We start from the raw sequence: 13,218 nt of genomic DNA, 5'->3' as shown, positions 1-13,218 counted from the left end.
ATTTCTTTTACATTTGTGCTATGACTTTCAAGTTTGATGACTCGGTCTCAACCGAATTCTAGCTTAGCCAATTTTGATCCCGAGATCAAAAGAACTTTGTTACACACTCGACAAGCTAGACGGCGGTTGGACTATACACCTGGTACTTCGTCCTCTCTTGAGGAAAACACCGAATCACTAGGCGTTACCGAGAGTGACTTGGAGTCTGTTACTTCCTATTCTTCTGTTGGCATTACTAATACATCTTTGCATCCTATAGGTGAGCCATACATGGCGGAGCCACGCCGGATAACTTTGCATGAGCAAGGAGCTCCGGATATCATACTTCAATCGTTGCAAGCAAGGTATCCTAACCTTGATCCGAACTTTGAGTTGAAGAGTAGCTTGATAAATTTACTTCCTAAGTATCATGGGTTGCCGGGTCAAGACCCCATCCGATATTTGAAGGATTTTCAAGTTGCTTGTTCTACGGCTCGAAGGCATAGAGCCGATGAGGTAGCTATCATGGTTTTTGCCTTCCCTTTCTCTCTTGAAGCGCAAGCAAAAACATGGTTCTATTCGCTACCGAATGAGATTGTGACTAATTGGGATTTCTTGAGGAGAAAGTTTCTTGATAAGTTCTTCCCACCGGAGAAGACAGACTACATCCGGAAGGAGATTTTGGGCATAATGCAAAGAGACCACGAGAGTTTGTACGAGTATTGGTCTCGGTTCAAGAGGCTATTGGAGTCATGTCCACACCACGGAATGACCACTCACTTGCTCATTAGCTACTTCACCGGAGGTCTTTGTGCGGAAGATATAAGATTGCTCACCGCTTCTAGTGGCGGTTCCCTTTCGAAAAACAAGACGGAGGGAGAAGCTTGGAATTTGATAAAGGACATTGCCGAAACTACACAACACACAAGACTGAGGAGTAATCCCCTTAAGGGTGTGGTAGAACCATCCCCTTCCGAATCAAGTCTAACCAAGGCACTTGGGGATATGACCACCATCCTTACACAAATCCAAAAGGATCAAAAGGAATACTACTCCATCCAAGCCGTTCAAGCCCCACCTCCAGTTGCTCAACTTGAAGGCCCTCCTAGAATTTGTGGTTTGTGCTCTAGCACCACACATTACACCGACCAATGCCATCAAATTCAAGAGGAACATGCTCTTGTGGTAGCCAATGTGAATTACAACAATCGTCCACCCTACCCTTCTCAAGGTCAAAACAATTACCATCAAGGTGGTAATCAACATCAAGGGTGGAGAGATAATGCACAAGGAAGCAATCAAAACCAAAGGTGGAACAACTCTTCTTCTCATCACAACAACAACCAATCTTCATCCCAATACCACCACAACAACACCAACTACCAAGCCAACCAAAGCCACTCTAACCAAAACCAAAACAACTACACCAAGTACCAAGCACCACACCATAGACAACAAAATCAAAACCAAACTCCTCCATCTTCCAACAACCAAGTTAATGAGCTTAGAGCCGCTATGGAAAAACGAGATGAGAGCAACAAGGCTCAATTTGAGGCCTTGAATGCTCAATTGGCCAACCTCACCAACATGCTTTCAAAGATGAACATATCAACCCAACCACCAAACCCCAATAACAACACCAACCAACCCTCAAGTTCTTCTAACCTTCCATCCCAACCCCAACCAAATCCAAGGGGTGGTCTCAACGCCATCACTCTAAGGTCGGGGACTACGTTAGAGGAGATACCTCCAAGGGTCATGGGAGAAATTCATGAGGAAGAGGTAGTCGTTAAAGCCCCACATGAAGAAGAGGTGGTAGACAAAAGGCATGAGGAAGAAGAAGTAAACCTCAAGGAACCCAAGAGGAAAGCCATAGTGGATGAGTCAATTCCTATTCCATTTACTTCCATGGTGAAGAAAGCAAAGAAGACACCGGAATTTGATTTGAACATGCTTCAAGTGTTCAAAAAGGTTGAGATAACTATACCACTCCTTGATGCTATTCAACAAATTCCAAAGTATGCAAAATTTTTGAAAGACCTGTGTACACACAAGGATAGGATAGGAGAATTGGAGACATTATCCTTGGGTAGTTCAATTTCTTCCTTGATGGAACCTATTCCAAGAAAATGTGGTGACCCTGGACCGTGCTTAGTGTCCTGTTGTATTGGTGGATACACCTTTCATGATTGTATGTGTGACTTGGGGGCCTGTGTTAGCATCATGCCGCTTTCTATCTACGTGCGGTTGAATTTAGCTCCATTGAAGAAGTCGGCGGTGAGGTTTGCCTTAGCCGATAAAAGTGTGATCACAGTGATGGGGATAGCGGAAGATGTACTTGTGGCAATTAAGGATTTGGTTTTTTCGGTCGATTTTTACATCCTTGAAATGCCTCCAACAGAAAATAGAAGCTCATCCTCCGTTCTACTTGGTAGACCCTTCCTCAAAATATCCAAATTCAAGTTAGATGCCTTCACCGGTGTATATTCCTTTGGGGTTGGAGACAAGACTATCAAGTTCAATTTAGAGGAAGCCATGAAACATCCTCCCGAAGAACATTCCATGCTCCGATGTGATGTAATTGATGAAGTGGTAGCGGAAGTGCAAGAAGAAGATCATGACAAGTTGTGCTACCCTGTTGTTGAGGAGACGGATGACCAAGAGGATGAACAAGAGGAAGTTGTCAAGAATGAGTCCCATGAGCTTGATGAAAAGGAACCTCATCTTGAGATAAAAAGTGAACTGAAGCCCCTTCCATCTCATCTGAAGTATGCTTTCTTAGAGGATAACCAAAGGTTTCCGGTCATTATTGCTAGTGAGCTCTCAAGTGAAGAGGAGGGAAAGCTCCTAGATGTTCTAAGAAAGTACAAGAAAGCAATAGGATGGAGCCTAGCAGATATTGTGGGAATTGACCCCCACAAGTGCATGCATAGGATCTTTCTCCAAGATGGAGCCAAGCCGGTTAGGCAACCACAAAGGAGGCTTAACCCAACCATCCTTGATGTAGTGAAGAAAGAGGTCACCCGATTACCGGATGCGGATATCATATACCCAATTTCCGATAGTGAGTGGGTGAGCCCGGTTCAAGTTGTTCCCAAGAAGTCGGGCATCACAACGGTCAAGAAGGACGACGGTGAATTGGTCACTAAAAGAGTCCAAAATGCGTGGCGAGTATGTATTGACTACAGAAGATTGAACGCCGCCACACGAAAAGACCATTACCCCTTACCCTTCATCGATAAGATGCTAGACCGCTTGGCAGGTAAATCTCACTACTATTTTCTTGATGGATTTACTAGCTACTTCCAAATACATATTGCTCCTGAAGATCAGGAGAAGACCACGTTTACTTGTTCGTTTGGCACCTTTGCCTATAAAAGGATGCCATTTGGACTATGTAACGCACCCGCTACTTTTCAGCGGTACATGACGAGTGTCTTCTCCGATCTAATGGAGAATTGCTTGGAAGTTTTTATGGACGACTTCAGCGTTTATGGTATCTCATTCGATTGTTGTTTAGAGAGCTTGGCCAAGGTCCTAGCTAGATGTGTTGACACTAACCTTGTCTTAAATTTTGAAAAATGTCACTTTATGGTACAACAAGGTATAGTGTTAGGACATGTAGTATCTCATGAGGGCATTTCTGTGGACCCGGCCAAGGTCGATGTTATTACCACTTTGCCTCACCCCTCATCCGTGAGGGAGGTCTGCTCGTTTTTGGGACATGCAGGATTTTACAGGCGCTTTATCAAGGACTTCAGCAAGATCGCTTTGCCACTGTCGTGCCTACTCCAAAAAGATGTGGATTTTGAGTTTGACAGTGAATGTGTAAAAGCTTTTGAAGAGCTAAGGAGAGTTCTTACCACAGCATCGATTGTGCGAGGCCCCAACTAGACGTTGCCATTTGAGATAATGTGCGATGCGTCAAACTATGATGTGGGTGCCGCGCTTGCACAGCGCGATGGTAAACTCCCTTATGTCATTGCTTACTCTTCTAAGACATTAGATGCAGCACAATCCAACTATACCACTACTGAAAAAGAACTCTTAGCCATTGTTCATGCTCTAGATAAATTCAGATCTTATTTGCTAGGTTCAAAGATAGTGGTATACACGGATCATGCAGCTTTAAAGTACTTATTGACAAAGAATGAGTCAAAGCCTAGACTCATACGTTGGATCTTGCTTTTGCAAGAATTTGACATTGAGATTAGGGACCGGAATGGATCTCAAAACCTGGTTGTAGATCATTTAAGCCGCATTGAGAATTTAAAAACTGATCCATTTCCGATCAATGACTCATTCCCATTGGATAGTTTGCATGTTGTGCCGGTTAGCTTTCCTTGGTTTGCCCCAATGGCAAACTACTTGGTTGCAAGAATCTTCCCTCCCAACTTTTCGAAAAACCAAAGGGACAAGTTGAGGAGTGATTCCAAATACTATATTTGGGATGACCCTCACTTGTGGAAGAGAGGCGTAGACCAAGTAATTCGAAGGTGTGTCCCAGAATCCGAATTCCAACCAATTCTTGAAGCTTGTCATTCGTCCGAATGTGGTGGCCACTTTGGCCCACAAAGGACCGCTAAAAAAGTGTTAGACTGTGGATTCTAGTAGCCAACCTTGTTCAAGGATACTAACCGGTTATGTGTGTCTTGCCATCAGTGTCAGAAGTCAGGGAACGCATCCCAAAGGGATGAAATGCATCAGCAACCTATGCTGTTCTGTGAGATATTTGATGTATGGGGCATTGACTTTATGGGACCGTTTCCCAACTCTAGTGGGTACCTGTAGATTCTGTTAGCAGTTGACTACGTGTCAAAGTGGGTAGAGGTCGTACCTACCCATCTTGATGACGTCAATACCGTTGTTTCTTTCATAAGGAATCACATTGTGTGCCGTTATGGGTCACCACAAGCAATCGTGAGCGATCAAGGATCTCACTTTTGTAACAGGAAGGTAGAAGCATTGCTCAAGCGCTATGGAGTGACGCATAAGGTTGCTACTGCTTATCATCCGCAAACAAATGGCAAGCGGAAGTGTCCAACCGGGAAATCAAGTGAATCTTGGAAAAAGTGGTCAATCCACAAAGAAAGGATTGAAGCCTCCGGTTAGGAGATGCATTATGGGCGTATAGAACGGCCTACAAGACTCCGATAGGGATGAGCCCTTTCCGGATCGTCTATGGTAAGGCATGCCACCTTCCGGTGGAGATTGAGCATCGAGCCTATTGGGCGGTAAAGCAGTGCAACATGGATCTAGCCAAGGCGGGTGAAGCTAGGAAGCTACAACTGGAGGAGCTTGAATGTTTGAGGAACGAGTCATATGAGAATGCCCGAATCTACAAGGAAAAGACTAAAGCATTCCATGACCATCACATTCGGAAGAAGGACTTTCAAGAAGGTGATGACATCCTCCTCTACAACTCAAGGCTCCGATTTATGCCTGGCAAGCTCCGCTCTAGATGGGAAGGACCTTTCAAGGTGAAGGAGATGAAGCCCTACGGAGTGGTGGAATTGTTTGATCCCAAAAGTGAAGCAGCTTTCAAGGTGAATGGACATAGAGTGAAGAGGTATCATGGTTGCAAGCCTCCAAGGGAGCTAGAGGTGTACATATTGGAGGATGCACCAAGAAGAAAGGAAGCTTAAGAAAAGGACCGTCCAACTTAAGGACGTTAAAGAAAAGTGCTTGGTGGGTGGCACCCTACCATGGTAAGATCTTCCTTGTTTATACCATCTTCTTAGTATTCTTAATTTCTTGTGAATTTTGTGATCTTTTGATGATTGATTGAGTGCATAGGAATGTTAGTTTTGCTGATTTTATTGGATAGGAAGAATATTCTTGTAGATAGGGTGTGAAAAAGTAAAGAAAACAAAAAAATTGTTCTTTGAAAAAGGGCACCGACGCGCCAACGCACAGTGCGAGCGCGCCGGTAGCAAATCTCCACTCCTGGGCCAAATACTCGAGAGTTATGCCCACTTTATTCCCAACTCGCGTCAGGCACTCACGCGTCCGTGTACATGCCGCCTGCGCGCACTCTGGAAAATTAACCATCGACGCGCTAGCGCACGGTGCGCACGCGCGCCGATGGCGATATGTGAACTCCCTGGTACAAGAACCAGAGAGTTGTGCCACAATTGGGCCAAACTTGTGCCAACACCCAAGCGTCCGTGCGTAGTGCGCATCCGCACCAGTGGCAAAACACCTCAAGCACGCGTCCGCCCAAGGTGCGCACCCGCGCGCCTACCTCACTAACTCACTCTGGTACAAAAAATCAGAGACTTGAGCCAACTTTGTGCCACTTTTGTGACTGAGGAACAACCTCTCTCGTACGCGCGCGCCACTGACGCGTGATTGGTACGCAGAATCGTGATTACACTTTAATTATGTAGAATTCATTGCTCTTTCTTTCCCTGGAAATGGCGCCAAAAACATGATGCCAAGACCATGGTTCACAACTCCGTGTAACTGACCAGCAAGTGCACTGGGTCGTCCAAGTAATACCTTACGTGAGTAAGGGTCGAATCCCACGGAGATTGTTGGTATGAAGCAAGCTATGGTCACCTTGCAAATCTCAGTCAGGCGGATATAAAACAGTTATGTGGTTTTCGAATATTAATTAATAGAATAGGGATAGAGGTACTTATGTAAATCATTGGTAGCAATTTCAGATAAGCGAATGGAGATGCTTTCGTTCCTCTGAACCTCTGCTTTCCTGCTATCTTCATCCAATCAGTCTTACTCCTTTCCATGGCTGGCTTTATGCAAGGGCATCACCGTTGTCAGTGGCTACATCCCCTCTTCTCAGTGAAAAATATGCTCACATGCTCTGTCACAGCACGGCTAATCATCTGTCGGTTCTCGATCATGCTGGAATAGGATTCACCCACCTTTTGCATCTGTCACTAACGCCCAACAATCGCGAGTTTGAAGCTCGTCACAGTCATTCAATCATTGAATCCTACACGGAATACCACAGACAAGGTTTAGACTTTCCGGATTCTCTTGAATGCCGCCATCATTTTAGCTTACGCCACGAAGATTCCGATTAAGAGATCTAAGAGATATTCATTCTAGCTTATTTCATGTAGAACGGAAGTGTTTGTCAGGCACGTGTTCATAGGGGAGAATGGTGATGAGCGTCACACATAATCATCACCTTCATCACGTTCTTGGGTGCGAATGGATATCTTAGAAGCGAAATAAAATGAATTGAATAGAAAACAGAAGTACTTTGCATTAATCTTTGAGGAACAGCAGAGCTCCACACCTTAATCTATGGAGTGTAGAAACTCTACCGTGAAAATACATAAGTGAAAGGTCCAGGCATGGCCGAGAGGCCAGCCCTCAAACGTGATCTAAGATAGCATACAACTAATCAAAGATGTCTAATACAATAGTAAAAGGTCCTATTTATAATAAACTAGCTACTAGGGTTTACATGAGTAAGTAATTGATGCATAAATCCACTTCCGGGGCCCACTTGGTGTGTGCTTGGGCTGAGCTTTGAGTGTTGCACGTGTAGAGGTCCTTTCTGGAGTTGAACACCAGCTTTTGTGCCAGTTTGGGCGTTCAACTCTGGTTTTGGCTCCTTTTCTGGCGCTGGACGCCAGATTTGGGCAGAAGGCTGGCGTTGAACGCCGGTTTACGTCATCTATTCTTGGCCAAAGTATGGACTATTATATATTTCTGGAAAGCTCTGGATGTCCAACGCAATTGAAAGCGCGCCATTTCGAGTTCTGTAGCTCCAGAAAATCCACTTTGAGTGCAGGGAGGTCAGAATCCAACAGCATCAGCAGTCCTTCTTCAACCTCTGAATCTGATTTCTGCTCAAGTCCCTCAATTTCAGCCAGAAAATACCTGAAATCACAGAAAAACACACAAACTCATAGTAAAGTCCAGAAATGTGAATTTAACATAAAAACTAATGAAAACATCCCTAAAAGTAACTAGATCCTACTAAAAACATACTAAAAATAATGCCAAAAAGCGTATAAATTATCCGCTCATCACAACACCAAACTTAAATTGTTGCTTGTCCCCAAGCAACTGAAAATCAAATAGGATAAAAAGAAGAGAATATACTATAAATTCCAAACTTTCAATGAAACATAGCTTTAAATATGAGCGAGACTTATAGCTTTTTGCCTCTTGAATAGTTTTGGCATCTCACTTTATCCATTGAAGTTCAGAATGATTGGCATCTATAGGAACTCAGAGTTCAGATAGTGTTATTGACTCTCCTAGTTCAGTATGATGATTCTTGAACACAGCTTCTTCATGAGTCTTGGCCGTGGCCCTAAGCACTTTGTTTTCCAGTATTACCACCAGATACATAAATGCCACAGACACATAATTGGGTGAACCTTTTCAGATTGTGACTCAGCTTTGCTAAAGTCCCCAATTAGAGGTGTCCAGGGTTCTTAAGCACACTCTTTTTTTTGCTTTGGACCTTGACTTTAACCGCTCAGTCTCAAGTTTTCACTTGACACCTACACACCACAAGCACATGGTTAGGGACAGCTTGGTTTAGCCGCTTAGACCAGGATTTTATTCCTTTAGCCGCTTAGACCACTGATGCTCAAAGCCTTGGGATACTTTTTATTTGCCCTTGCCTTTTGGTTTTAAGGGTTATTTGGCTTTTTCTGCTTGCTTTTTCTTTTTTTTTTTCTATTTTTTTTCGCCTATTTTTTTTTCTGCAAGCTTTGTTCTTTGCTGCTTTTTCTTGCTTCAAGAATCATTTTTATGATTTTTCAGATTATCAAATAACATGTCTCCTAGTCATCATTCTTTCAAGAGCCAACATATTTAACATTCTTAAACAACAACTTCAAAAGACATATGCACTGTTCAAGCATACATTCAGAAAATAAGAAGCATTGTCACCACATCAATATAATTAAACTAAGTTCAAGGATAAATTCGAAACTCATGTACTTCTTGTTCTTTTGAATTAAAATATTTTTTCATTTAAGAGAGGTGATGGATTCATAGGACATTTATAACTTTTAAGACATAGTTACTAACTACTAATGATCATGTAATGAAGACACAAACATAGATAAGCACATAACATAGAAAACGAAAAACAGAAGAAAGAAGAACAAGGAATGAATCCACCTTAGTGATGGTGGCGTTTCCTTCTTGAGGAACCAATAATGTCCTTGAGCTCTTCTATGTCTCTTCCTTGTCTTTGTTGCTCCTCCCTCATTGCTTTTTGATCTTCTCTTATTTCATGAAGCATGATGGAGTGCTCTTGATGTTCCACCCTTAGTTGTCCCATATTGGAACTCAATTCTCCTAGGGAGGTGTTGATTTGCTCCCAATAGTTTTGTGGAGAAAAGTGCATTTGAGGCATCTCCGGGATCTCATGGTGATGAGCTTCATACGCCTCTTGAGCTCCATGAGTCGGCTCTCTTGCTTGCTCCATCTTTTTCTTAGTGATGGGCTTGTCCTCTTTAATGAGGATATCTCCCTCTATGTCAATCCCAGCCGAATTGCATAGGTGGAAAATGAGGTGAGGAAAGGCTAACCTTGCCATAGTGGAGGACTTGTCAGCCACCTTGTAGAGTTCTTGAGGTATAATCTCATGAACTTCCACCTCTTCTCCAATCATGATGCTATGGATCATGATGGCCCGGTCTATAGTAACTTTAGACCGGTTGCTAGTGGGAATGATTGAGCATTGAATGAACTCCAACCATCCTCTAGCTATAGGCTTGAGGTCCAATCTTCTTAGTTGAACCGGCTTTCCTTTGGAGTCAATCTTCCATTGAGCTCCTTCTACACATATGTCCATAAGGACTTGGTCCAACCTTTGATCAAAGTTGACTCTCCTTGTGTAGCGGCGTTCATCTCCTTGCATCATGGGCAAGTTAAACGCCAACCTCACATTCTCCGGACTAAAATCTAAGTATTTTCCCCGAACCATTGTAACATAGTTCTTTGGATCCGGGTTCTTACTTTGATCATGGTTCTTGGTGATCCATGCATTAGCATAGAACTCTTGAACCATTAGGATGCCGACTTGTTGGATGGGATTTGTTAGAACTTCCCAACCTCTTCTTTGAATTTCATGTCGGATCTCCGGATACTCATTTCTTTTGAGTTTGAAAGGGACCTCAGGGATCACCTTCTTCTTGGCCACAACGTCATAGAAGTGGTCTTGATGGGCTTTGGAGATGAACCTTTCCATCTCCCATGACTCGGATGTGGAAGCTTTTGTCTTCCCTTTCCCCTTTCTAGAGGATTTTCCGGTCTTAGGTGCCATCAATGGTAATGGAAAAACAAAAAGCTTATGCTTTTACCACACCAAACTTAGAATTTTGCTCGCCCTCGAGCAATAAAAGAAAGAAAAGAAGAAGATGAAGAAGAAAATGAGGAGAGGGAGAAGGTGATGTGGTTCGGCCAAGAAGGGTATAGAGGGGTTGTGTTGTGTGAATTTGATGAAGAATGGAGGGCTTTATATAGGGAAGGGAGGGGGGAAAGGTTTCGGCCATATGGGTGGGTTTGGGTGGGAAATTGGTTTTGAATTTTGAAGGTAGGTGGAGTTTATGAGGTAAGTTTATGGGGAAGAGTGGATGGATGTGAGTGGTGAAGAGGTTTTTGGGGAAGAGTGTTTATGGGGTTGTGTGAAAGAAAGTGGTGAGAAGAAGTGAGTGGAGGTAGGTGGGGATCCTGTGGGGTCCACAGATCCTGAGTGGATCCTGTGGGGTCCACAGATCCTGAGGTGTTCAAGGATTTACATCCCTGCACCCATTAGGCATGTACAAATGCCTTTGCACACAACTCTGGGCGTTCAGCGCCAGGTTGGTGGCCATTTTGGGCGTTCAACGCCCATTTGTGTGCCATTTCTGGCGTTGAACGCCAGAACCATGCCTGTTCTGGCGTTCAGCGCCCAGAAGCTGCCCATTTTGGGCGTTCAGCGCCAGAACCATGCTCTGTTCTGGCGCTGAACGCCAGACAGATGCTCCTCCAGGGTGTGATTTTTTTTCTGCTATTTTTTATTCCGTTTTCAATTTTTATATTTATTTTGTGACTCCACATGATCATGAACCTATAAGGACATATAATTAAGAAAAATATAGTTAGATAAATAAAAATTAGGTTGCCTCCCAACAAGCGCTTCTTTAATGTCAATAGCTTGACAGTGGGCTCTCATGGAGCCTCACAGATGTGCAGAGCTTTGTTGAGACTCTCCAACACCAAACTTAGAGTTTGGATATGGGAGTTCAACACCAAACTTAGAGTTTGGTTGTGACCTCCCAACACCAAACTTAGAGTTTGACTGTGGGGGCTCTGGTTGACTCTGCTTTGAGAGAAGCTTTTTCTGCTTCCTCTCCATGGTTGCAGAGGGAGATCCTTGAGTTTTAAACACAAGGGAGTCCTCATTCCATTGAAGGACTATTTCACCTCTGTCAACATCAATCACAGCTCTTGCTGTGGCCAGGAAAGGTCTTCCTAGGATGATGGATTCATCCTCTTCCTTTCCAGTATCCAGGACTATGAAATCAGCAGGGATGTAAAGGCCTTCAACCTTTACTAATACGTCCTCTACTTGTCCATATGCCTGTTTTCTTGAACTGTCTGCCATCTCTAATGAGATTTTAGCAGCTTGCACCCCATAGATTCCCAGTTTCTCTATTACAGAGAGGGGCATGAGGTTTATTCCTGAACCAAGGTCACACAGGGCCTTAAAGATCATGGTGCCTATGGTACAGGGTATTATGAACTTTCCAGGATCTTGTCTCTTCTGAGGCAATGTCAGTTGATCCAGATCACTTAGTTCATTGATGAACAAGGGAGGTTCAACTTCCCAAGTATCAATGCCAAATAGTTTGGCATTCAGCTTCATGATTGCACCAAGAAACTTGGCAGTTTGCTCTTCAGTAACATCCTCATTCTCTTCAGAAGAGGAATACTCATCAGAGCTCATGAAGGGCATAAGGAGGTTTAATGGAATCTCTATGGTCTCTAGATAAGTCTCAGATTCCTTTGGTTCCTTAGAGGGAAGCTCCTTATTGATCACTGGACGTCCCAAGAGGTCTTCCTCCTTGGGATTCACGTCCTCTCCTTCCCTTACAGGTTCGGCCATTTTGCTTATGTCAATGGCCTTGCACTCTCCTTTTGGGTTCTCTTCTGTATTGCTTGGGAGAGTACTAGGAGGGATTTCAGTGATCCTTTTACTCAGCTGGCCCACTTGTGCTACCAAATTTCTAATGGAAGACCTTGTCTCATTCATGAAACTCACAGTGGCCTTAGATAGATCAGAGACTAAGTTTGCTAAATTAGAAGTATTTTGTTCAGAGTTCTCTGTCTGTTGCTGAGTGGATGATGGAAAAGGTTTATTATTGTTAAACATGTTTCTTCCACCATTATTAAAGCCTTGTTGAGGCTTTTGATCCTTCCATGAGAAATTTGGATGATTTCTCCATGATGAGTTATAGGTGTTTCCATAAGGTTCACCTAAGTAATTCACCTCTGCTATTGCAGGGTTCTCAGGATCATAAGCTTCTTCTTCATAAGAAGCCTCTTGAGTACTGTTGGATGCAGCTTGCATTCCATTCAGACTCTGAGAGATCATATTGACTTGCTGAGTCAATATTTTGTTCTGAGCCAATATGGCATTCAGAGTATCAGCTTCAAGAACTCCCTTCTTCATAGGCGTCCCATTATTCACAGGATTCCTTTCAGAAGTGTTCATGAACTGGTTATTAGCAACCATGTCAATGAGTTCTTGAGCTTCAGCAGGCGTTTTCTTTAGGTGAATGGATCCACCTGCAGAGGTGTCCAGTGACATCTTTGATAACTCAGATAAACCATCATAGAATATATCCAGGATGGTCCATTCTGAAAGCATGTCAGAAGGACACTTTTTGGTCAACTGTTTGTATCTTTCCCAAGCTTCATAGAGGGATTCACCTTCTTTCTGTCTGAAGGTTTGAACATCAGCTCTAAGCTTGCTCAGCTTTTGAGGAGGAAAGTACTTGGCTAAGAAAGCCGTGACCAGCTTATCCCAAGAATTCAGGCTGTCTTTGGGTTGAGAATCCAACCATAATCTAGCTCTGTCTCTTACAACAAAAGGGAAAAGCATGAGCCTATAGACTTCAGGATCTACTCCATTAGTCTTAACAGTATCACATATCTGCAAGAATTCAGTTAAGAACTGAAAAGGATCTTCATATGGAAGTCCATGAAACTTGCAGTTCTGCTGCATCAGAGAAACTAATTAAGGTTTCAGCT

At 43.4% G+C, this 13,218-nt stretch overlaps 1 non-coding gene across 1 annotated transcript; it reads left to right on the top strand.

Moving 5' to 3' along the window:
• Positions 1-12,829: 12,829 nt before the first annotated feature.
• LOC112730949 (small nucleolar RNA R71) lies at positions 12,830-12,937 on the top strand. The gene has a single exon (XR_003166748.1). It is a non-coding gene; the product is annotated as a small nucleolar RNA R71 (small nucleolar RNA).
• Positions 12,938-13,218: the final 281 nt, after the last annotated feature.

This window comes from Arachis hypogaea, chromosome 12 (assembly GCF_003086295.3).
Source record: "Arachis hypogaea cultivar Tifrunner chromosome 12, arahy.Tifrunner.gnm2.J5K5, whole genome shotgun sequence".
NCBI classification, from domain to species: Eukaryota; Viridiplantae; Streptophyta; class Magnoliopsida; order Fabales; family Fabaceae; genus Arachis; species Arachis hypogaea.
This window is presented reverse-complemented; position numbering and strand designations above follow the sequence as displayed.